The 24,456-nt window shown below is 38.1% G+C and overlaps 1 protein-coding gene across 5 annotated transcripts in view; it reads left to right on the top strand.

Annotated features, from left to right (window-relative positions):
- The window catches only part of LOC138701207 (transmembrane protein 47), a 564,207-nt gene that overhangs the window by 61,926 nt on the left and 477,825 nt on the right, over positions 1-24,456 (top strand). The window contains exon 1 of one of the 5 annotated variants that reach the window (XM_069827862.1): positions 6,969-6,991. The exons of the other annotated variants lie outside the window; for them this stretch is intronic. The gene's annotated coding sequence lies outside the window, so the exon portion shown is untranslated. Of the gene's footprint in view, positions 1-6,968; positions 6,992-24,456 lie in introns of those variants that run through there. 5 annotated transcript variants of the gene reach the window in all.

Genomic DNA, 24,456 nt, shown 5'->3' with positions numbered 1-24,456 from the left:
AAATTATTTCATTTCCACACAACTATTTTGCTTGTAACTTTCGACTCTGTCATTTCTGGATCAGGGTTCCTTATCTCAAATTGATACATGTGCCCTTCCCCATTATCCCTGAAAGTTTGTAACACTAGCCCGGAAACACCCTGTATATCCTTGAAGTAGCTCATTGTTTTAACCCTTCTTGTGACTGCATTAACATTATCAACATATTTTATCTGTAGAATATTTGCTAGGTTGAATAATTCATTTAAAACAATTAATATGAATCATGTAACTCGTATTTTTCAATTTTCTGAATCACCTGTTTACTGACATGCTTAAATAATTCTTACATTTCAGTCTTTAAGTTCAAACTGAAACGCTCAATTAATTTGCCTATCGACTCCTCTACATTACCAGTAATTATCATATTCATTCTACACTTAAGGTCATTATTAGGGCTAGGATTTTGATGACCTATAAATCATGAAAACATTTCCTAAAAACAATGCATTTATGACCTAAAAATCTTTCAAAAATGCCCTTACAAAATATGCCCTTAAAGATTGATCTTACATAATTGGCTTAGTAGAAAAAATAGGTTTTGTACTAGGCCTACTTAATATTTAAACTAGTAATTAAATTAAATTTTACATATTTTTTTCTAAGTAGTACACTTTAATTAATTATTTTACCTGATGTAGTTTCCATGTATGATCGTTCACCTCTGCGTCGATATGTGGACGTAAGGTCAATAGTCAGCTGGCCGGTCTTGGCCCTTCATGGGCTGTAGCGCCATGGATTTACTTTACTTTTAGTTTCAGTATAGTATACCACAAGGCCATTCTTATCCGGAATTAGCAGGTATAGAGGAGTCTATATTGAAAGGGTGGTTGGACTGAGCCATTACATGGAGTGTACTGAGTTAAAATGACAATATTTGTGTAGAAAAACGATTAAAATATTGTACAAAATAATGGATATTGAGGGGCAAAATATGTAAAGAAAATATCAAAACAAATAAATATTATTTTACATTAATAATGGGGATTTATGGCCAAAATTGAATGAAAATGCCTAAAAAATGATCGAATAAAACAAAAAGATGCTCTTATGAGGTGAAACAGGCAAAATATGTCCTAACAAATATGTCTTAAAACATTCAGTTTATCACATAACATATAAATATTAAAGCAGCAATGTTTCTGGCTTACTAGAAAAAAGATGCAATTTCATCAAAATCCTAGCCTTAGTCATTATGCTAAAATCTGTGGTCTCTACCTATCTCTCTCCACTGCTGACCATGACTACTCGCGCAAGTAAACAAACCCGTACCAATAGTAAAATAACAGCAAATCTGTTTCATCGGGCAGCACGTGTGTCCTCAAAAGAAAAAAAAATTGATAAAGATAGTGTGTTCCTAAAACGCAGGTTTCGATTTTTCTTTTGTAATTTACTTTCCTTATTGGTAACTAATATTTTTATGTTTAACCTTACTTGCCCGCGTAAGTCTTTCAGTCGAGGTTTAGATTCCTTTATTAGGGTTGGCATGAGTGGCGGGAGGTCTCAGTGTCGATAGCTAGCAACCTTTCTCCAAACTTTTTCAACTGTAGACTGGCTACTTACGTTGAACTTTTCAGAGTTTAAAAGCTTCAAAGAGAAAGGCAAACTGATAATAAAGAAATGACAGAAAGAAAAGAGAAGTGGATTACAGGCAGAAAATTAGATTTTGAAGCTCCCTACTATAGTTAGAGGAAACAAGTTGAAAAATGAAGACGTACTGAGCCAGCTGGAAATGTTTAGCTTAAGGGGAGTCTGTACTTCCATATCTTACACTGTTAAATTCCTCAATTTTGGGTACACTTTTCTGTATGTAACATACCTTTGTGTATATAACCGGTTGAAATTTTACTGAGCGGTTGACAAAAAAATTAACTGATAACATTTTTTTTTTCCATTAAGAATGACTGCAAATTATGTTTTATTTTTGTTGAAGATAGAAATAAACTTAATTTTTTAACCTGCTAGATATTCATCTGTTGTAAAAAATCTTGGCTTTTTTTTTTTGATAATAATCTAAGTTGGAATTTTCAAGTTAAAAAAACGATCAAACAAATCTGTTCCTCCATTCACTGTTTGAGTCGCTTGAGAAACTTCTTGCCCCAAAAACTAAAACTTACCCTAGTACAAGCCCTAGTAATGCCGCACTTCGATTATTGTGACGTTTTGTTAAGTGACCTAAGTTCTGAACATCCGACGATATGATCACATATCACCGTCCTTCGCAAGTATTTCGTGGCTCCGACTTAAAGAACGCAGAACTTTACACTCCTTGTCTTTACTCTTTCGAATTCTGCACACTTCAACACTAAATTACCTTTCGTCTCGTTTCTCTTATCTACACTAACCACGATGTAAATACCAGATCACTTATCTGTGGCACGCTAAGTATACCTCTTCATAGAACATCTTGTTATTCATCATCTTTTACAGTATCCACCTCGCATCAATGGAATTCCTTGTCACAAAGTATTAGGGGCTGCAAGACAATAAATACCTTTAAAAACAGCTTAAAAGATAACCTTACTAGCATTTCACTCCAATCATACTGATTTAAACTATCACTGACTACATTGTTACTTCTTTCTTTAGACATCATCCTGATAGTGCTGTATTTTCAAAATTGTCTTAAAATAATCTCTTTCTATTATATAATATCATTTTAAATATATTAACATTTTATGTATTTTAGCTTAATTCTGCTACACAGGTTATTTCAGTGTTTAATTAATAGTTCATAGTATTTTGTTGTTTAATTCGTACATAACTCTTGTATACATGTAAATCTCATCTAAATCAAATTGTTGAATTCTTTGTAAGTTCATGCATATGTATATATACTTTTTGCTGGTTGAGTGGAAGAGAAGGCCTTACGGCCTTAACTCTGCCAGCTAAAATAAATCATTATTATTATTATTATTATTATTATTATTATTATTATAAAATGCCATCACATTGATATTGTATATTAATTTCAGCCTTCTGGATACAGTACTTTCTGAGAAAAGTACACCAATGTCACAAAAAATAAGAAAGTGCAAAAAAATGGTGTCCAAGTTTCTATGTCGTGTAATATTACATTCCTCAATTTTGTGTGCACTTTTCTCAGAAGTGATAAAACATAGAAATGTAATTGTGGAAAAAAATAAGGCATATGTAACATACTTTTATGTATACAACCGACTAAAAAAATTTACAATTCCACTGAGCGGTTGGTAAGAAAAATTTTTTCATTGGCTATTACACTTTTACTACGTCATACTACTTTTGACCAATAAAACGGTACGAAAGGACGTCTTTCAACCAATCATGGCTGCTTATCGCACAATTTTATCGCATCCCTAGCATTTGTTTAATTTTATCGCGTCCCTAGCATTTGTTTATTTTCATCACTACCCTAGCATTTGTTTCTTTGTTTGCCAACATTTCAAACTGCATTGGTCTGGACGTCCAAAAAAAAAAAAAAAAAAAAAAACAGAAAATTACAAACCACTCCAGTCGATGCACAGCACTTTCAAATATGACTCGCATTGGCATTCAAGAACAAGAATTAATAAAGATCACTGGTCATAGCTACGCATCTTCCCTGAAATCCTGTTTACAAATAAATGAAGAGCACCATTCCGAAATCCTGAATAGGTTGAGGAATACACCATGTACATCAACGAGTTCCACTTTTACGCACACGTCCAATATAACATCAACTGAACCACCAACCACTAAAACATTCACATTTGAAAATTGTACTTTCAATAATTGTTTCTTTTAAAATTATTCATGTTTATTTTTTATTGCATCATCCTTAATTAAAACTTGTCTTATTTCATCATTCCTAATTATAACTTTTCAAACACTTGTTTATTACATTTAGGTTATGTTATAGCTTCTGCTGTGTGATATTATGGATAGTCACGCATCAGAGATTGTTTAATGCTAAGATTTATTGAAAATCATCTGTCAAGTGACGTTGATTACTGGGATCCGGATAATTGAAGTGGAATGCAACTGTTTTAATAAAAGTGAAACTGAATCAACAAAGCCTTCGTGACTAGTAACCTCCACAGAGTTCAATGAAGATTCTATAGTTGGCACAACTGATAACGAAAAACATAATCATAAAACACTACTGTCCACACCTGTGGAGTAACGGTTAGCACGTCTAGCCGCGAAACCAGGTGGCCCGGGTTCGATTCCCGGTCGGGGCAAGTTACCTGGTTGAGGTTTTTTCCGGGGTTTTCCCTCAACCCAATATGAGCAAATGCTGGGTAACTTTCGGTGTTGGACCCCGGACTCATTTCACCTGCATTATCACCTTCATCTCATTCAGACGCTAAATAACCTGAGATGTTGATAAAGTGTCGTAAAATAACATACTAAAACCACTACTGCCATCTAGCGTAATGTTGAGATGGTACAATAATACATTTGAAGACAGTTGTATTTTCGTAAGCCAGTAATATTTTATTGTATTGGAGTAATTTGTTACTTCTAAACTTTATATACTTTCTTCTAATCGTGTAATAGTCAGTTAAATCCCACTCGAGTTTTGATTTTATCTAGATAAATCTGCTCGTGTTCCACTGGCAGATTTATCGATAAAATCAAAACCTCTAGTGAGATTACTGTTGATAACATTTTTTACATTAAGAATTACTACAAAGTTTTACTGAAGATAGGGGTAAAAGCTGACAATTAGAAGAAATAAAATCATATTATCATTTTACACATATTAAACTACCGAAAAACCAAAATTTATTTATTTATTGTCAAAATTAGGTGTGTGTACCAAATTCTGTAGTGTCGGGATTCAAACTCGACCGTCTGCGTGACAGGTTGAAGGTCCGACCAGCGAATAGGGATTATAAAGAATGGACACTGAGCGAGTTTTCCTGTGTTTTGTTTCTCTGTGCGTAGCGTTTAGTTCCACTTTCAAGCGCTAGAGTATAGTGTAATTGAGCACACGCTAAGATAATAATTGAGAATAGATTTGAGACACAGGATCCAAACATCGCTTACCTTATTGCATAATCCAGTGACGCTTTGGTTCAAATAAATTCAAGTTAACAGCTTTTCCTTATTTCTCAGTGACAAACTAATTGTAATAATAATATTTTATATTTCAGATATCATAAATTATATTATAAAATAATATAATACATTATAAAATTAAGTATCGAATTCGTTTAATATTTGTATATAATATAGGTATATGGTTTTACTTCTCGTAAGAGTTTTTTTTTCCATTTTTAGCGCTATCAAATCATTACATATTTTAATTTTTGTTGGGGTCAACGTCTCAACTCTCATTATAAGGGAACTCTAGAGTCTAGACATTACAGTTAATGAAGGATTTATTATTTTATGGGTCCAATTTATTTTGAGTACATAATGTACGTAGATGTATTAATTATATGTGTTATATTTCGGCTGTGTCGACTGCTAGCTGGTGTGATGTCAGCGCCAACTCTAGGGAGAAAGCAGAATCTCATGCTTTAGCTGGCTTGAAGGTCATTGAAATCAGTCCGGCTACATCAAAGGTACCGACGTGAAGTGTTCATTCTTTATAATCCCTATTCGCTGGTCTGACCACTCGGCCATAGCAGGATAAACAACAGCGAAGTACTCATATTATCTATTCTTAGTTGTTTAGTCACTCGTTAAAAAGTGTTAAATTAAAAAAAAAAAAAAAAAAGGTTATATATCTTGGACAGACGGCCCGTTTCGACGCGATGTTGCGTCTTCATCAGTGTCTCCTGAACTAGTTGTCTGGAGTAGTCAGACATGAGCTCAAGAGACTAGGCGACTTCTCTGGTCATACCTTCTGCCCTGATAGTTTAGGACCTGTATGTAGTTCCGAAAAGTTGGGAATGTTACGTTCTAGGACACAGTGAAATGCGCAAATAGTACATTATGCAACGAGCCTATAATGAAGGTAATTAAGAAGCGAGTATGGATATTTATGAAACGAGCGCAAGCGAGTTTCATAATTTTCATACGAGCTTCTTAATTACCATTATAGGCGAGTTTCATACGACTTTTTATGCTCGACCATATTTCTAACTTGATATTATTAATTTTCTTTGTATCTGACCTTGGCCAATGTCCCGTATGTTGTGAGATGTGCGCAGACGCGAAAGTATTGATTTTTTTCCTAGGAACAGATGTTCACATTGACCTTGCTAGGCCATAAGAACCTACAGAGATAACATTGAAATTAAATTAGACATTGAAAAACGAGATGACAAATTGAATTTATTTGAATATTATTTACAATTAACTCTAATTATTATAGTAACAGACCATAACCTTCTGCGACAGTATTGGATTTCCAGCCTCCGTGAATTTTCGCTAATTGTCTTTCGATTGCATATCCGAGAATAATCGATACTTGCGGTTTTATAACGGTAGAAAGCTGACCTGTCATTGGCTGAACAGTTGTAACCTGAGTCGTCATTGGCTGAAAGATCTGACCTTTAATGAGTAGGTGTACTTTAATGACATGCAATAAAGGTCTGCTACCAGGTATATAATTACTACATTTCGGCATGGTCGAGCATAAAGTCTGTTTATGATTACTGTTAAACAGTTGAACTGTTAAAATTGATAACATCAACTTGAGTCGTAGTTGTGTGAACTCGGGTATTACATTTAGCCAAAGTTCGAGAACACTTGCTTTGTGTGCTTTTGTATCAGCATAAAAGATCCTTCAATGACGTAATATAACGCAATGAATAAAGAGGGACATCAGTGTGACAAACATCCGTTGGAAACTGTACACTGCTTGTTCTGAAGTCATTGTATGGGCTTGGAATTCAGACCACAACTTGCCAAGCCTTGACCCCATTGTGCGAAGAACAGCTGATTACATGGCCATTCTTCGGTGTTGACATGTTTTGCTTATTCAGCTCTTGGAGCTAACAACAACCTACCTTTCTTGAAATGAATTGTAATTAATGTGAGTATTGATTTGTGTATATAATAATTTTCTTTAAATTAAGAAATGTCACATGAAATGACACATAGTTTCGCTTCATAAATTTTGCTCAGTAACTAAAGCTCTATTTCAGAGAAAGTTTATTTTATCAACAATAATCTCACTAGAGGTTTCGATTTATCTAGAGAAAATCAAAACTCGAGTGGGATTTAATTGACTATTACACCATTAGAAGAAAGTATATAAAGATTAGAAGTAACGAAGTACTCTAATACAATAAAAGATTGACTTACGAAAATACTGAACTGTCTTCAAATGTATTATTGTACCATTGTATTCCGCTAGATGGCAAAAGTGTGTTATGGTTAGCTGTTTTCTTGTTATCAATTGTGCCAACTATAGAATCTTCATTGAACTCTGTAGAGGTTACTAGTCAAGGCTTTGTTGATTCAGCTTCATTTTTATTAAAACAGTCGCATTTCACTTCAATTATCCGGATCCCCGTAATCAACCTCACTTGACAGATGATTTTCAATAAATCTTAGCATTAAACAATCTCTGATACGTGACTATCCATAATATCGCACAGCAGAAGCTATAACATAACCTAAATATAATAAACAAATGTTTGAAAAGTTATAATTAGGAATGATGAAATAAGAAAAGTTTTAATTAAGGATGATGAAATAAAACATAAACATGAATAATTTTAAAAGGAACAATTATTGAAAGTACAATTTTCAAATTTGAATGTTTTAGTGATTGGTGGTTCAGTTGATGTTATATTGGACGAGTGCTTAAAAGAAGTGGAACTCGTTGATGTACATGGTATATTCCTCAACTTATTCAGGATTTCGGAATGGTGCTCTTCATTTATTTGTAAATAGGATTTCAGGGAAGATGCATAGCTATGACCAGTGATCTTTATTAATTCTTGTTCTTGAATGCCAATGCGAATCATATTTGAAAGTGCTGTGTATCGACTGGAGTGGTTTGTAATTTTCTGTTTTTTTTTTTATGTCCAGACCAGTGCAGTTTGAAATGTTGGCAAACAAAGAAACAAATGCTAGGGTAGTGATAAAAATAAACAAATGCTAGGGTAGTGATAAAAATAAACAAATGCTAGGGAAGCGATAAAATTAAACAAATGCTAGGAACGCGATAAAATTGTGCGATAAGCAGCCATGGTTGGTTGAAAGACGTCCTTTCGCACCGTTTTATTGGTCAAAAGTAGTATGACGTAGTAAAAGTGTAATAGTCAGATTAATGTTTGGCGAACATTGCAAATGCATTTCATTTTCTTTATTGTACGTATAGCACATATGAATCTAGGAAATGTGACTGTTTTTAGTTTCTTGCCTTGAAGAACAGCTGAGTTTTAATAAGAAGAAAACAGCATAGATTGAAAACTGCACTGAAATACAGATTTTTAATCTGTAATATTTTGAAATTGGTAGACTATATTTCACTTTCTTATTATACAAAGTAGGTAGAGAAATAAGTAATGCCACATGAAGTGGCACATAGTTTCGCTTCATAAATTTTGTTTGGTAAATGAAGAACTTTTTTTTTTTTTTTTTTAGCAGATTAATCTTTCACGAACATTGCAAATGCATTTCATTTTCTTCTTAGTGCAAGGATTATACGTATAGCATATACAGGGCTTTCATTTCAAAACTTCCCAGTCTAAATAACTAATTATTTAAATTGAATTCAATTTAAACAGAAAACAGCTCAATTTATAAATTGAGGGGAAAGTCTGAAACCAGGCTTAATTGCATTTTATATTTCACCCCCACCCCCCAGCTGCCCCTACTTTGAAATTTAAAATGGCACCCCTATATACTTAATTATGAAAAAAAAAATATTCAATTGTTTATACACCTCATTCATTTGTTTTCGCATCTTTTGTTTTCTACCGTCGGCTGGCAACCTGGTATGGCATAGTTGCGCCCCGCGATCAATTGGGAGGTTTAGGCATGGCACAGTTGCGCCCCGAAGAAATCAGGAAGGAGAATGGACATGGCATAGTTGCGCCCTGAAGAAGTCAGGTAACAGAATGGACCTGGCATAGTTGCGCCCTGAAGAAGTCAGGTAACAGAATGGACGTGGCATAGTTGCGCCCCGAAGAAATCAGGAAGGAGAATGGACATGGCATAGTTGCGCCCCGAAGAAATCAGGAAGGAGAATGGACATGGCATAGTTGCGCCCCGAAGAAATCAGGAAGGAGAATGGACCTGGCATAGTTGCGCCCCGAAGAAATCAGGAAGGAGAATGGACATGGCATAGTTGCGCCCTGAAGAAGTCAGGTAACAGAATGGACCTGGCATAGTTGCGCCCTGAAGAAGTCAGGTAACAGAATGGACGTGGCATAGTTGCGCCCTGAAGAAGTCAGGTAACAGAATGGATCTGGCATAGTTGCGCCCTGAAGAAGTCAGGTAACAGAATGGACCTGGCATAGTTGCGCCCTGAAGAAGTCAGGTAACAGAATGGACGTGGCATAGTTGCGCCCTGAAGAAGTCAGGTAACAGAATGGACATGGCATAGTTGCGCCCTGAAGAAGTCAGGTAACAGAATGGACCTGGCATAGTTGCGCCCTGAAGAAGTCAGGTAACAGAATGGACGTGGCATAGTTGCGCCCTGAAGAAGTCAGGTAACAGAATGGACGTGGCATAGTTGCGCCCTGAAGAAGTCAGGTAACAGAATGGACCTGGCATAGTTGCGCCCTGAAGAAGTCAGGTAACAGAATGGACGTGGCATAGTTGCGCCCTGAAGAAGTCAGGTAACAGAATGGACCTGGCATAGTTGCGCCCTGAAGAAGTCAGGTAACAGAATGGACCTGGCATAGTTGCGCCCTGAAGAAGTCAGGTAACAGAATGGACCTGGCATAGTTGCGCCCTGAAGAAGTCAGGTAACAGAATGGACGTGGCATAGTTGCGCCCTGAAGAAGTCAGGTAACAGAATGGACCTGGCATAGTTGCGCCCTGAAGAAGTCAGGTAACAGAATGGACGTGGCATAGTTGCGCCCTGAAGAAGTCAGGTAACAGAATGGACATGGCATGGTTGCGCCCTGAAGAAGTCAGGTAACAGAATGGACCTGGCATAGTTGCGCCCTGAAGAAGTCAGGTAACAGAATGGACGTGGCATAGTTGCGCCCTGAAGAAGTCAGGTAACAGAATGGACCTGGCATAGTTGCGCCCTGAAGAAGTCAGGTAACAGAATGGACCTGGCATAGTTGCGCCCTGAAGAAGTCAGGTAACAGAATGGACGTGGCATAGTTGCGCCCTGAAGAAGTCAGGTAACAGAATGGACATGGCATAGTTGCGCCCTGAAGAAGTCAGGTAACAGAATGGACCTGGCATAGTTGCGCCCTGAAGAAGTCAGGTAACAGAATGGACGTGGCATAGTTGCGCCCTGAAGAAGTCAGGTAACAGAATGGACGTGGCATAGTTGCGCCCTGAAGAAGTCAGGTAACAGAATGGACCTGGCATAGTTGCGCCCTGAAGAAGTCAGGTAACAGAATGGACGTGGCATAGTTGCGCCCTGAAGAAGTCAGGTAACAGAATGGACCTGGCATAGTTGCGCCCTGAAGAAGTCAGGTAACAGAATGGACGTGGCATAGTTGCGCCCTGAAGAAGTCAGGTAACAGAATGGACCTGGCATAGTTGCGCCCTGAAGAAGTCAGGTAACAGAATGGACGTGGCATAGTTGCGCCCTGAAGAAGTCAGGTAACAGAATGGACCTGGCATAGTTGCGCCCTGAAGAAGTCAGGTAACAGAATGGACCTGGCATAGTTGCGCCCTGAAGAAGTCAGGTAACAGAATGGACCTGGCATAGTTGCGCCCTGAAGAAGTCAGGTAACAGAATGGACGTGGCATAGTTGCGCCCTGAAGAAGTCAGGTAACAGAATGGACCTGGCATAGTTGCGCCCTGAAGAAGTCAGGTAACAGAATGGACGTGGCATAGTTGCGCCCTGAAGAAGTCAGGTAACAGAATGGACATGGCATAGTTGCGCCCTGAAGAAGTCAGGTAACAGAATGGACCTGGCATAGTTGCGCCCTGAAGAAGTCAGGTAACAGAATGGACGTGGCATAGTTGCGCCCTGAAGAAGTCAGGTAACAGAATGGACCTGGCATAGTTGCGCCCTGAAGAAGTCAGGTAACAGAATGGACCTGGCATAGTTGCGCCCTGAAGAAGTCAGGTAACAGAATGGACGTGGCATAGTTGCGCCCTGAAGAAGTCAGGTAACAGAATGGACATGGCATAGTTGCGCCCTGAAGAAGTCAGGTAACAGAATGGACCTGGCATAGTTGCGCCCTGAAGAAGTCAGGTAACAGAATGGACGTGGCATAGTTGCGCCCTGAAGAAGTCAGGTAACAGAATGGACGTGGCATAGTTGCGCCCTGAAGAAGTCAGGTAACAGAATGGACCTGGCATAGTTGCGCCCTGAAGAAGTCAGGTAACAGAATGGACGTGGCATAGTTGCGCCCTGAAGAAGTCAGGTAACAGAATGGACCTGGCATAGTTGCGCCCTGAAGAAGTCAGGTAACAGAATGGACATGGCATAGTTGCGCCCTGAAGAAGTCAGGTAACAGAATGGACCTGGCATAGTTGCGCCCTGAAGAAGTCAGGTAACAGAATGGACGTGGCATAGTTGCGCCCTGAAGAAGTCAGGTAACAGAATGGACCTGGCATAGTTGCGCCCTGAAGAAGTCAGGTAACAGAATGGACGTGGCATAGTTGCGCCCTGAAGAAGTCAGGTAACAGAATGGACATGGCATAGTTGCGCCCTGAAGAAGTCAGGTAACAGAATGGACCTGGCATAGTTGCGCCCTGAAGAAGTCAGGTAACAGAATGGACGTGGCATAGTTGCGCCCTGAAGAAGTCAGGTAACAGAATGGACCTGGCATAGTTGCGCCCTGAAGAAGTCAGGTAACAGAATGGACGTGGCATAGTTGCGCCCTGAAGAAGTCAGGTAACAGAATGGACCTGGCATAGTTGCGCCCTGAAGAAGTCAGGTAACAGAATGGACGTGGCATAGTTGCGCCCTGAAGAAGTCAGGTAACAGAATGGACCTGGCATAGTTGCGCCCTGAAGAAGTCAGGTAACAGAATGGACGTGGCATAGTTGCGCCCTGAAGAAGTCGGGTAACAGAATGGACCTGGCATAGTTGCGCCCTGAAGAAGTCAGGTAACAGAATGGACGTGGCATAGTTGCGCCCTGAAGAAGTCAGGTAACAGAATGGACCTGGCATAGTTGCGCCCTGAAGAAGTCAGGTAACAGAATGGACCTGGCATAGTTGCGCCCTGAAGAAGTCAGGTAACAGAATGGACCTGGCATAGTTGCGCCCTGAAGAAGTCAGGTAACAGAATGGACGTGGCATAGTTGCACCCCGATGAGCATAGTACACAGGAAAGTGATTGTCATAAAATAAATAAATTAGGCCTACTTAAAAATACTATAGTGGTAACTGCACTGAAATCAGGTAGCATATGATCGATTTTGCTATTTAAAATAACACTTTTTTATCGATCACACACAATAAATGAAATGCATATTTTATTTGTGCACCGATATCTTAACCCTACGGTACAGGGTTTCGCAAATTGAAACTTAGAACCATTGTGAATTATTAACTCTTTACCCTTTTCACTAAACTTAACATTCATTTTAAATTAACCTCATTATACGCCACAGATGGTGTGAAAATCACTAACAAATTGTCAAGATTCTCCACACCTGTGGAGTAACGGTCAGCGCATCTGGCCGCGAAACCAGGTGGCCCGGGTTCGAATCCCGGCCGGGACAAGTTATCTAGTTGAGGTTTTTTCTGGGGTTTTCCCTCAACCCAATAGAGCAAATGCTGGGTAACTTTCGGTGTTGGACCCCGGACTCATTTCACCGGCATTATGACCTTCATATCATTCAGACGCTAAATAACCTGAGATGTTGATGCAGCGTCGTAAAATAATCCAACAAAATAAAAATTGTCATGATTGCTAAGGCCCCATATTCCAACGACTCACTCATTTGACTATGTCAACTATCAACTTCACGGTGCTTATTTTAACGGTAGGCTATATATAATCACTGCATAAACAGTAAAAAAAAGTTGATAAAGTACTGCTAGTTTCATGGTGTTCACTTTAACGATATCGATAATGAATATTAAATCTAATAAGAAATCAATAAGGTTGGTTGATTACGAGTCTCGAGTTTCCGAAATGTCTTTTTCTCTACCTATTTCATCGCGGCACAACTATGCCATGCCCCTTTTCTCTGCTTGATGGGAACGGGGCGCAACTATGCCCACAAAACAGGGACCTTTTCTTATCTGCTGCATCTTACCTGATCGTGGGGCGCAACCATGCCCTGCCCCATGATGGACCGGGAATGTGAGGTTGTCAAACCGAAATTAATGGGGAGGTGTCAACTATCTACAGCAGCCGTGGCGAAAATGTGATCGTGCGCCGAGCCACTGTGTAACCTGCAACGTGCATAGCACCTATGGAGGGAAGCGTACACTCGAACGGGAAGGGAAGCAACTATCTGACTTAAATATAATTTTATACAGTATAAGGTTTTACAAACTATTGTTTAGTACGTGTAACGAAGGAAAAAATGAAGAAGAAAACATAGGACACATTATCACAATTTAAATTAACTTCTTCAGAATGTCTCTGCGACAGAGTTTCAAAATCAGGAATTACGTCACTTACTGCCAGTCGTAGTTGATCACGAAGGTATTTGTCTGTCAGTCGTGATCTAAATTTGGTTCTATTTTCATTGTTGAAAATAATATTTCACAAACTTAAGTTGTAGCGAACATGGCTTCAACAGAGCAAGCGAAAGAACGAAGCTTCGAATATTTATTTTTTGGCAAAGATTTGAAAGTTCAACATTTGTCAAGTCTTTGCATATAGCTTTCATTTAACATCACATTGTAAATCTGTGAGTTCAAATTGAAGATCTAACCGCATTATTCGTACATCTGCTGAAAAAGGATCGACGTACAGAGATAATGATGATGATGATGATAATAATAATAATAATAATAATAATAATAATAATAATAATAATATTAATAATAATGACAGCAACAACACTTAACCTTTTAATGTTTCATGAGTAACATGTAGTAACTTATAATGCCGTTTTATGTTATATAACCGTTTTCCTCGTAATACTTGTGAACAAATCATACATTTAATATTCTCATCATATTGGCAGCAAAAAAATGCGTCCTCCCATCCCACTTGAAACTTCCGTTTTTGTAGAGGTACATGGTTTTGATGTCCCGCTCCGTGGCGTCGTGGTCTAAGGCATCCTGCCTAGGACTCGCGTTACGGAATGCGCGCTGGTTCGAGTCCTCATGGGGGAAAAATTTTCTCATGAAATTTCGGCCAGTGTATGGGACCGGTGCCTACCCAGCATCGTGATGCACTTGGGGAGCTACGATAGGTAGCGAAATCCGGTTGCGAAAGCCAGCTATAACGGCTGGGGGATCATCGTGCTAACCACACAATATCTCCATTCTGGTGGGATGATCGTCCACCTCTGCTTCGGCATGTGGGCATGAGGCCAGCAGCCGGCTGGTCGGTCTGGGCCCTTCAAGGGCTGTAGCGCCACGGATTATTATTATTATTATTATTATTATTATTATTATTATTATTATTATTACATGGTTTTGAGAGAGACATGGCGACGATACGACACTCGCAGGTCAGAGACAAATACAAATGGAACGGAGTTTGACTCCAGTGAGTGAGAGGGTGGGGGTTGTGGAAGGTAGGAAGCAAGGGAAATGCACACCTATCATTGCGAGCCACAATGTGCTCGTGAGTCACCTTTTCGCCACGACTGATCTACAGGATTACTAGAACTAATGGAGCTGCGGAGAGACTTTTCGATCGCACTGTGTATGTATGTGAATTTTATCACTTTATGTTCGTGACTGTAAGTACTATTGATGACAGATGTGAATATTTTATGTTTCGTGTTTTCTATATATGTGTATTATGTCCGTAGCCGAAAGGGATTTCTTTCAGCTCTCTCTTAAAATGTTTGTACATTCATTACGTTTGTCCACTTACAGATAAATAATCTGGCGTTCTCATTCCCTGCGCTTCATGACCGGAAGAGCCCTGCTTCCTCATGTCCGAATTGTAAAAGCCCAACACATAGCCGCGTTTTATATGCTGCGCTGAATAACTAATAAACAGCCATTCATGGAAAGAGAAATAAAATATGGGCATTCAGTCTGTCATGCAAGTCGAACTTTTATGGTCTCTTCTTTCCAGAAAACTCGAGTTATGATGTGAGACTTCTCTTTTACACTGAGGGATGCTTGAAATAAAATGCAGTCGATTACACGAGGGGCATGTTCCCGAGATAGCCCATGTATGTGAGAATTTTTCTGTGGGGAAATAACCGGAATAGCTTTCCTCTGACCTCACATTTATGACGCCAAAATTACCTAAATAAACCCCTATTTTGCTTGCTTTTGTGCCCCATTCTCTGTGGTCGTATACAAAACTAGTGCATTCTGATTTTCGTCATGAGCTTCTAGCCAAGAAATACGAGAGTTGTGAACCGCTGTCGGATAACAAATCATACCATTAATAATAATTTATGTGAGCAATAGGCTGTTACGGACAAATGTAAGATTAAGTTTTAATAAGGACATATATGGAAGTACTTGTTTAACAAGAATGTATTAGTGTAATGCTTCGGTGTCGTGTTTCATTGTTCCAATGGATGTAATGGATACACACATTTAATTTTAATGCATTTTGCCAATTTGAAAGCAGTCTAAATGGAAATGGAAATTACGGTTATGTAGCAACGAATTGGTTTCACGTTAGGTTATGTTTGTTATTAATTACAACCAAGTAGTCCGATTTCATACATAGACCTATACTAGGAACTAAATGTTAACTGTTTTTCTAAGTACGAAACTTATTATTATTATTATTATTATTATTATTATTATTACTTGTCTGAGAGACTAATAAATATGCGTATTATAATTATTAAGAAAACCCGAATTTTATTTCACATAAAAACACATATTTTCACAAAAAATTATGTAAATACATATTTTTAGAAAATCTATTATAAACACATAAATCATAGTTTTTTTTACTCAAATAATTTTTTTACAAGAACTTTTAAACATTTTAAAACTAAATCAATTATATCACTCAGAAGTACGTTATCTTTTTAAGAATTCTTGGTTGCTCCGTGTTTCTAAGCGCTGTGTGGCGTATCCGTGATCCATTTTTGTAATAGTATCGCCTTAAGTTCTGAGAACTGCTAGGCAACATATCAGTGTTATTATTAGAGAATAAATTAACATGGACAAGGAGGAAAGATTTTGCAACACATAATTAGGAATATTTAGTATAGATTAGTATAGATTTATTTATTTAACCTGGTAGAGATAAGGCCGTCAGGCCTTCTCTGCCCCTCTACCAGGGGATTACAACTATAACATGAACAATAAGATTACAATTAATATTAAATTTACAATTACAATTACAATAAAAATTAAAGTACGACAAGAATACCTGATTAATGAAAGCTAGACATTTTATCATAGAAGTTAAGAACAAAGAATATTTTTGTATTTACTAAATTACAAATCAAACCTACAATAACAAAATTCTATAGTGATGAAATTACCGGATATTGAGATATTTTGTGGTAGATTAAAAGAACTATTTACAAGAAACCATGTCTGAACGAGTCTCAATTACTGACCAAGTGCCTAGTAAGTTTGCGTTTGAATTGAATTTTCTTTCGACAGTCCCTGATGCTAGCAGGTAACGAATTCCGGAGTCTTGGCAGGGCTATTGTGAAAGAGGATGAGTATGAGGAGGTGCGATGGGATATTTATTGTTGCTGAAGATGATTTCATTCCACGCTTTGTTTGTGAAACACAACAGATAAGAGCTCGAGTATGAACATTATTTAATTTAAACAAATCTCTCGCCTCTCGCTCATGTCCATCAAGTAAGGCAATACGTCTTGTTGTGATTCCCTGTTATCGGGCTTCGTCAATCGATATCCTTCAAGATATACTGAAAGATGGTTGTTTAAAAAACGATTTGGCTTTCCTGTTAGCAAATATAAGCTTTTTGTGTGATACCATAAAAAAAAACTCGAAACATCCAAAAACCTGTTGTCTGAAACAGGGAGGTGCGTGCCGTGAAAATTAAACTAGACTCGCTACCAGGTTCAGAAGTACAAGTACTAAGGGACAAATTCCAGAATATTTTGGGAAAAAGAGTGGATATAAGAAAATGTGTAAAGTTGCTCAAGTATTGGAGGGTGTGCCTGTATTTGAAATTGACGGTGTTTGTGTTTGTGACATTCCTCTCTTTAAATATGCACGTCTGACGTCCTGCGATGTGGAAAGATCGTTTTCACAGTATAAGTCGTTGTTCAGAGATAATCGGAAGCATTCGTGATGGAGAATTTGGAGATGACCTTTGTTGTTCACTGCAATTCTCGGCCAACTACTAGCACTCAAGTGCGGTTGGTGAGTACCTAGTAACATTTTTTTTCCAAGCTAAGTAAGGTATTTTTGTCATATTTAAAAAATATATATTTTTTCAATTTTATCAAATATTTTCGTACTTTTTAGCGCATAAAAATAAATATATTTAAATTTTTTAGCACATAAAAATCCGCTCCCTAATAATAATACTCTGCAGGGTTGCCGGATTGTGATGATTAATAGTCGTCGATTTGCGAGTTGCACGTAGCCCAAAGTCGCCTTAATTGTAGTCCTAGGGTTTTTTAACTTGGTTATTTAACGACGCTGTATCAGCTACAAGGTTATTTAGCGTCAATGGAATTAATGATAGAGAGATGATACTTGGCGAGATGAGGTCGAGGATTCGCCATATATTACCTGAGATTTGCCTTACGGTTGGGGAAAACCTCGGAAAAACCCCAACTAGGTAATCAGCCCAAGTGGGAATCGAACCCGCGCCAGAGCGCAACTCTGGATCGGCAGGGAAGCGTCTTAGCCAACTGAACTACGCCGGTGGCTCCTAGGGGTTTTATCTTGACAGATAGACTTAATTTTTCGGATTTGGAATTGGATGCAATGTAATTGGTGATAATCCTATAAAACTCTTTATCATTAATAACACCCACACAAATTTAGGGTTACCAAGCGTCCATATTTAGCAGGACAAGTCCATTATAAAGATCTGTCTTATCTGTACAGTATTAATAATAAAACTTAAACTTACTGGCTTTTAAGGAACCCGGAGGTTCATTGCCGCCCTCACATAAGCCGTCCGCCATTGGTCCCTATCCTGAGCTAGACTAATCCAGTCTCTACTATCATATCCCTCCTCTCTCAAATCCATTTTAATATCCTCCCATTTACGTCTCGGCCTCCCCAAAGGTCTTTTTCCTTCCGGCCTCCCAACTAACACTCGAGATGTATTCCTGGATTCGCCCATACGTGCTACATGCCCTGCCCATCACAAACGTCTGAATTTAATGTTCCTAATTATGCCAGGTGAAGAATACAATGCGTGCAGTTCTGTGTTGTGTAAAATTCTCCATTCTCCTGTAACTTCATCCCTCACAGTATTAATAATAGTAATAATAATAGGTTAGGTTAATAGTAGTAGTAGTAGTAGTAGTAGTAATAATAATAATAATAATAATAATAATAATAATAATAACAATAATAATAATAATGAGACGAAAACATAACATTAAACTAAACACGAAAGTTATGCCATCACCTATAAATGCCAGAAATTATTATGTCAATACGGGGGAACAGAAATTGTGAGCTAATTGCGTACGATTCGAGCATTATGCATGAAAGTTGTTAGATGTGTAATTTTACCACAAATTTATGATGACACACTTTTTTTTTAGGGAGGAGTGACCCGAAGTTTAGCATCGCAACCTCGAATGGGCTTATTGTGCCCTACCACTCTTATACCTATACTCTTTTCGCTGTAAGAAAAATCCTAATGTAAACACAAACACGTTGCTGTCATACCCGTGATTGGCTCACAGTCGAAACACTCACACGACGCAGGAAAATATAGTCCGTATTTGAAAACTATCATCTTGTATTATATGAAAATAAACAATTAAATTCTAGTTGTTAAATACAATGAAACATATAACGTCACTCATATGTAAAACGATATGTAAAAGAAAAGGTACTTTCATATTTTGTTATGTGCTATGAACGCGGATGAATACAAACAGTAATACCGAGGTAGTCTTTTCTTGTAACAATGTGGCGTCACTTGAGCTCGTAGTTGTTCACGTTGTAAGCACGTGGTACTGAAGTATGGCTTCTGCATCCTGGGTGTGTTTGGTTATTAAACGTAAGAGTAGAAACCCTCTCAAAAGCGGAGAAAAACAAATAGTGTGAAATGTATATAATAAGTTATGTAAGTTTTAATTAGAGTAATTATAAAGTAAATGTTTCCTAAGGAAACTAATGGATAGTAGTGAGGTTAGGCCTACATAGCGAGTAACGGGAAATGTTTAACATGAAACAGAATGTACAACAGTAGGCGGGAACACGTACTGAGAATCTATGGCGCCAAACAGCGGCCAATGAAGCCTCACTTCAGTCACGTGCTATTGTTTATGTTAGGGTTTTTCTTACAGCGAAAATATTATACTTAGGAATGTTAATGAAGTCCGAACGGTCGCTTTCTGTGTAGATGTCTTGACTCTGGTGCAGACCGATTATTATTTAATCCTGACAGCTCAGCGACGCGAAAGAGGGAAAGTAATAGAAGTAGTGGAGAGAGTTCTGGAGTAAAGATAAGGGCGAGCGGTCGGTAAAGGAATGAACTACAGCTTAACTGTACTGGAAACACAACGCTATTCCGCATGCGTGACATCCGATCGCTCTGAGTGCAGGCAACAGACTAACCTGAACACCCCTTGGCGTAACTAAATGGACTCGCCTGACCAAGGCTCACATTGCCGGCGACTGTCAGGACTAAATAATCGTACTGTACATGGTTTCATCTCTCGAATCTGCTATATAATCATACGATTATGATGAAGTCCGCTACATTGCGCTTTCATCTTCATACGTTTTCTTAGATTAATGCTAACTGTACTTCAGTCGCAATAGATACTACATCACGCCTACACCTTTTTGGTTAATGCTGTTATAGTGAGCTAATGATAATAAATATTGAAATGGGAAGTGACGGTGGAATGATTGAGGGAAACGGGAGAACCCCGAGAAAAAATCTTCAGGAACCTTGGCTTTGTCCACCTCAAATACGACTCACTGGGATTCGAACCCGGATCCGCAGTCATCGTAAGCCATTGCTCCTCTAATTGACTACCAAGGCGGCAATAACTGGCTTACTGATATGAGTAGCTTAATATCAAAGACGGACATTGACCTCAATCGAAATAATTTAGATAACTGTGGTTTTTTTATACAATTTTTCATGCTCTTTCCAGTTATAGTGAAACCATATGCAAACTCTATCACTACATTTATAAAATAAATTGTGTTAAATATTACAAAGAACACTGTGAATTAAAAAATTGCCTCTAGATCAAAACTATGGAGACGACAGATGCCCGTCTTTGATATTAAACTACTCATATAATTTATATTCTTTCTGTATTTACGTTCCCCGTATTATCTTATCTGAGAGGCTTTTCCCTTCAGCACTCCTTGAGACTTTGTCATCGAACTCACAGTGCATCATGAACTAAATTACTAAATCAAGAGTACACACGAAATGGGAGATAAGGCTCCAGTCACCAAGGTTAATTGACTCGTGTGTCGGGTTTTCACGCCAGTGATCCCAAGCGAAATAACGATGAATAGAGGCAGTGTGAGTAGATTGTTTAGGGTATTCTTTTTTTCTAACGTAAACAAAAAATTGATCAACAAAAATAATCACAGTGCCAGGAAGATGTTGTCAAAAGGCTGATGAATCTAAGAGGGATAGACACAATTTCTCATCCGTTAATTATTCTACAATGTGTCGGTGCACCGGACAATACAAGATCCCTCACACTACTTTATTGCGGTCGGCATACATGTTGAATGATTCCTCGCACCTTAATAACGTATTTAATTGTTCTTTTACGTAGCAGTTACGTCAGAAATTTTTTGACATAGAACTTTGTCCTTACTAGCGGTGGGCGGGAACTTCAGAACTGACTCACAAAAATGCATATCCTCCTTATTCTCCTTGTATTTCCTTTGTTCTCCTTGAATTCCCTTTGTTCTCCTTGTATTTCCTTTGTTCTCCTTGTATTCCCCTTTGTTCTCCTTGTATTCCCCTTTGTTCTCCTTGTATTCCCCTTTGTTCTCCTTGTATTCCCCTTAGTTCTCCTTTTATTCCCGTTTGTTCCCATTGTATTCCCTTTGTACTCCTTGTATTCCCCTTTGTTCTCCTTGTATTCCCTTTGTTCTCCTTGTATTCCCTTTGTTCTCCTTGTATTACCTTTGTTCTCCTTGTATTCCCTTTGTTCTCCTTGTATTACCTTTGTTCTCCTTGTATTCCCTTTGTTCTCCTTGTATTCTCTTTGTTCCCCTTGTATTCCCTTTGTTCTCCTTGTATTCCCCTTTGTTGTCCTTGTATTCTCCTTTGTTCTCCTTGTATTCCCTTTGTTCTCCTTGTATTCCCTTTGTTCTCCTTGTATTCCCTTTGTTCTCCTTGTATTCCCTTTGTTCTCCTTGTATTCCATTTGTTCTCCTTGTATTCCCTTTGTTCTCCTTGTATTCCCTTTGTTCTCCTTGTATTCTCCTTTGTTCTCCTTGTATTCCCTTTGTTCTTCTTATATTTCCTTTGTTCTCCTTGTATTCCCTTTGTTCTCCTTGTATTCCCTTTGTTCTCCTTCTATTCCCCTTTGTTCTCCTTGTATCCCCCTTTGTTGTCCTTGTATTCCCTTTGTTCTCCTTGTCTTCCTATTCTCCTTGTATTTCTGTTGTTCTCTTTCACTTTCCCTTGGTCTCCTTATCTTTCTCTTATTCTTGTATTCCCCTTATTCTCCTTGCATTCCCATTGCTCTCCTTGTTTCCTCCGTGTTTGCCTTGCATCCCCCTTTCTCTCCTTGTCTTTATCTTATTATTTTATCTTGTTTTCATTTTATTTTCCTTTTTCTCCTTTTATTCCCCTTGTTCTATTTGACTTCCCTTGTTATCTTTATATTTCCCTTGTTATTCTTGTATCCCCGTTATTCTCCTCGGAATCCCATTGTTTTCCTTGTCTTCTCTGTATTTTTCTTGCATCCCCCTTTCTTTCCTTGTGTTTATCTTGTTCTTATTTTCTTTATTTTGTTTTCATAGCATTCTCCTTTTTTACCCTTGTTCTGTTTGACTTCCCCTTGTTATCCTTATCTTTCCCTTGTTATCCTTATCTTTCCCTTGTTATCCTTATCTTTCCCTTGTTATCCTTATCTTTCCCTTGTTATTCTTGTATTTCCCTTATTCTCTTCGCAATCCAATTGTTCTCCTTGTCTTCTCCTTGTAGTTATCTCGTTTTTCTCTTCTTCTTGTTTTCATTTTATTCTTATTCTCCTTTTATTCGCCTTTTCCCCCTGTTATTCTCTTTGTACTTATTGTATTCCCCTTCTCCTTGTATCCCCTCTCCTATTCCCCTTGTTTTCCTTGCTCCGCTCGCTATTCGTCAACCCTTCTACTTAAAGATATGAAGGATAGTCAAGTCATACACCTGTCGACAGGTGATCGCACTCACACGTAGTTCTCCGTAAAAATAGTCAGCATAGTAAAGCTATGTCTTGTCGATTTTCTTTTACTATACCCTGTCGATTTTTTTCATCCTTTGACACTTTTTATCACATGTTTACAACAGTCTTCCACAAAATACGTTTTGACACTTTTTGTCACATGTCTTACAACAGTCTTCCACAAAATACGTTTTGACACTTTTTATCACATGTCTTACAACAGTCTTCCACAAAATACGTTTTGACACTTTTTATCACATGTCTTACAACAGTCTTCCACAAAATACGTTTTGACACTTTTTGTCACATGTCTTACAACAGTCTTCCATAAAATACGTTGATCTAATTTGTTATGGACTGCATTAAACACAAACAAAGAGTAGCTACAGTTACATACTGTTCTCCAACCAGGAGATTAACCGTGAAAGGAATGTGCTTACTATTGCGTCATCTATTGGAGCGAAGTAGATAGATAATTATCTATCTAATATTATAATATTACCGTTATAACGTCAATATAAAAAACATGCGCTCTCCTGCATATGTTATTTCCTCTATGGAGGGATTAAAAGACCAGGGGCCGTATTCATAGACATTTTCAGCGCGCGCTTTCGCTGGATTATCAGCGTTTTTCGTATTCATAAACCAGTGTTAGCGATAGGATATGATTTGAATTCTGTACTAGTAACCAGTGGATAGCCGGGGATAGCTTAGTACGCTCGTAGTGCGTGCTGCGAAATGTCTATGAATACCACCCCAGGAGATTAACCGTGATTAATTTTGTAACTAGGGTAGTATAAATATGTGTGTATCAATGTTATCGTTTGTGCTTTGAGAGTTAGCCAATGGAGATGTGTGTACCCACGTGTGTGACCTTATGACATCTTATGACATCAACATTCATTCACAGCATTACCCCGCTGCGTCTCATCCCCTGAGACTTTCTCCTGGTTGGCGTACAGTTGTACCCTAGATGATATATATATATATATATATATATATATATAATCTAGAATATTACTTAGTATACACTAACACCAGAGACTATGAGTCATCGCCCGAGAGCATACAAATGACGACGGAGATCAGCAGACCGACTACAAATGAAGGCTACTGTGATCAAGAGTAGGATTTGGATTGCTTTAAGAAAAGCATCGGTAATTCAGTCTACCTGACTTAAGAAACAGTTAATTATGCAATAGAGTTAATTTAACGTTGATAGATGTTTGGTCTCTTAATATCGATTGGTATTTATCCGTCCTGAAAATTGCTTTTCCACCCCGAATGAGATTATAAATAAAACAAAACTGTTGGTTATGAAAGCGCGCGTTGAGAATAAGTTATTTCTCGTGAAATGGGTAGTAGAACGATTCAACTTTCGCTCAGATATTGCTAGCTCTAAGATGATATCTCACGCGTGTCGAATTGAGAACTTGCATAAAACTTCACTCCAGCGTTTCTCTCATATCTTTACAGTACTGCACAGAATTTTAGCGATAAAATTCGTTATAGGCGATATAAAGAAGAATTTCTGACTTATTCTTGAACATACTGAATTGAAACTCCTCCCTCAATATTCTTCACCGGCTAGTCTTCGTGTTCTGTCATTCATTACATAATGTTTCTGAGTTCAGGGTAGATAATATGTGATAGCAACCTTGCTAGCTCAGTTGACAAAGCGCTGGCATACGACTTCATATCTCGACGATAGCTGTTTTTCTTTGTGGTGAACAAAGCCAAGGTTGTAAGGATGTTCC

Source organism: Periplaneta americana, chromosome 6 (genome assembly GCF_040183065.1).
Source record: "Periplaneta americana isolate PAMFEO1 chromosome 6, P.americana_PAMFEO1_priV1, whole genome shotgun sequence".
Classification (NCBI taxonomy): domain Eukaryota; kingdom Metazoa; phylum Arthropoda; class Insecta; order Blattodea; family Blattidae; genus Periplaneta; species Periplaneta americana.
The sequence above is the reverse complement of the archived record's forward strand: the minus strand, read 5'-3'. Positions and strand labels throughout refer to the sequence as shown.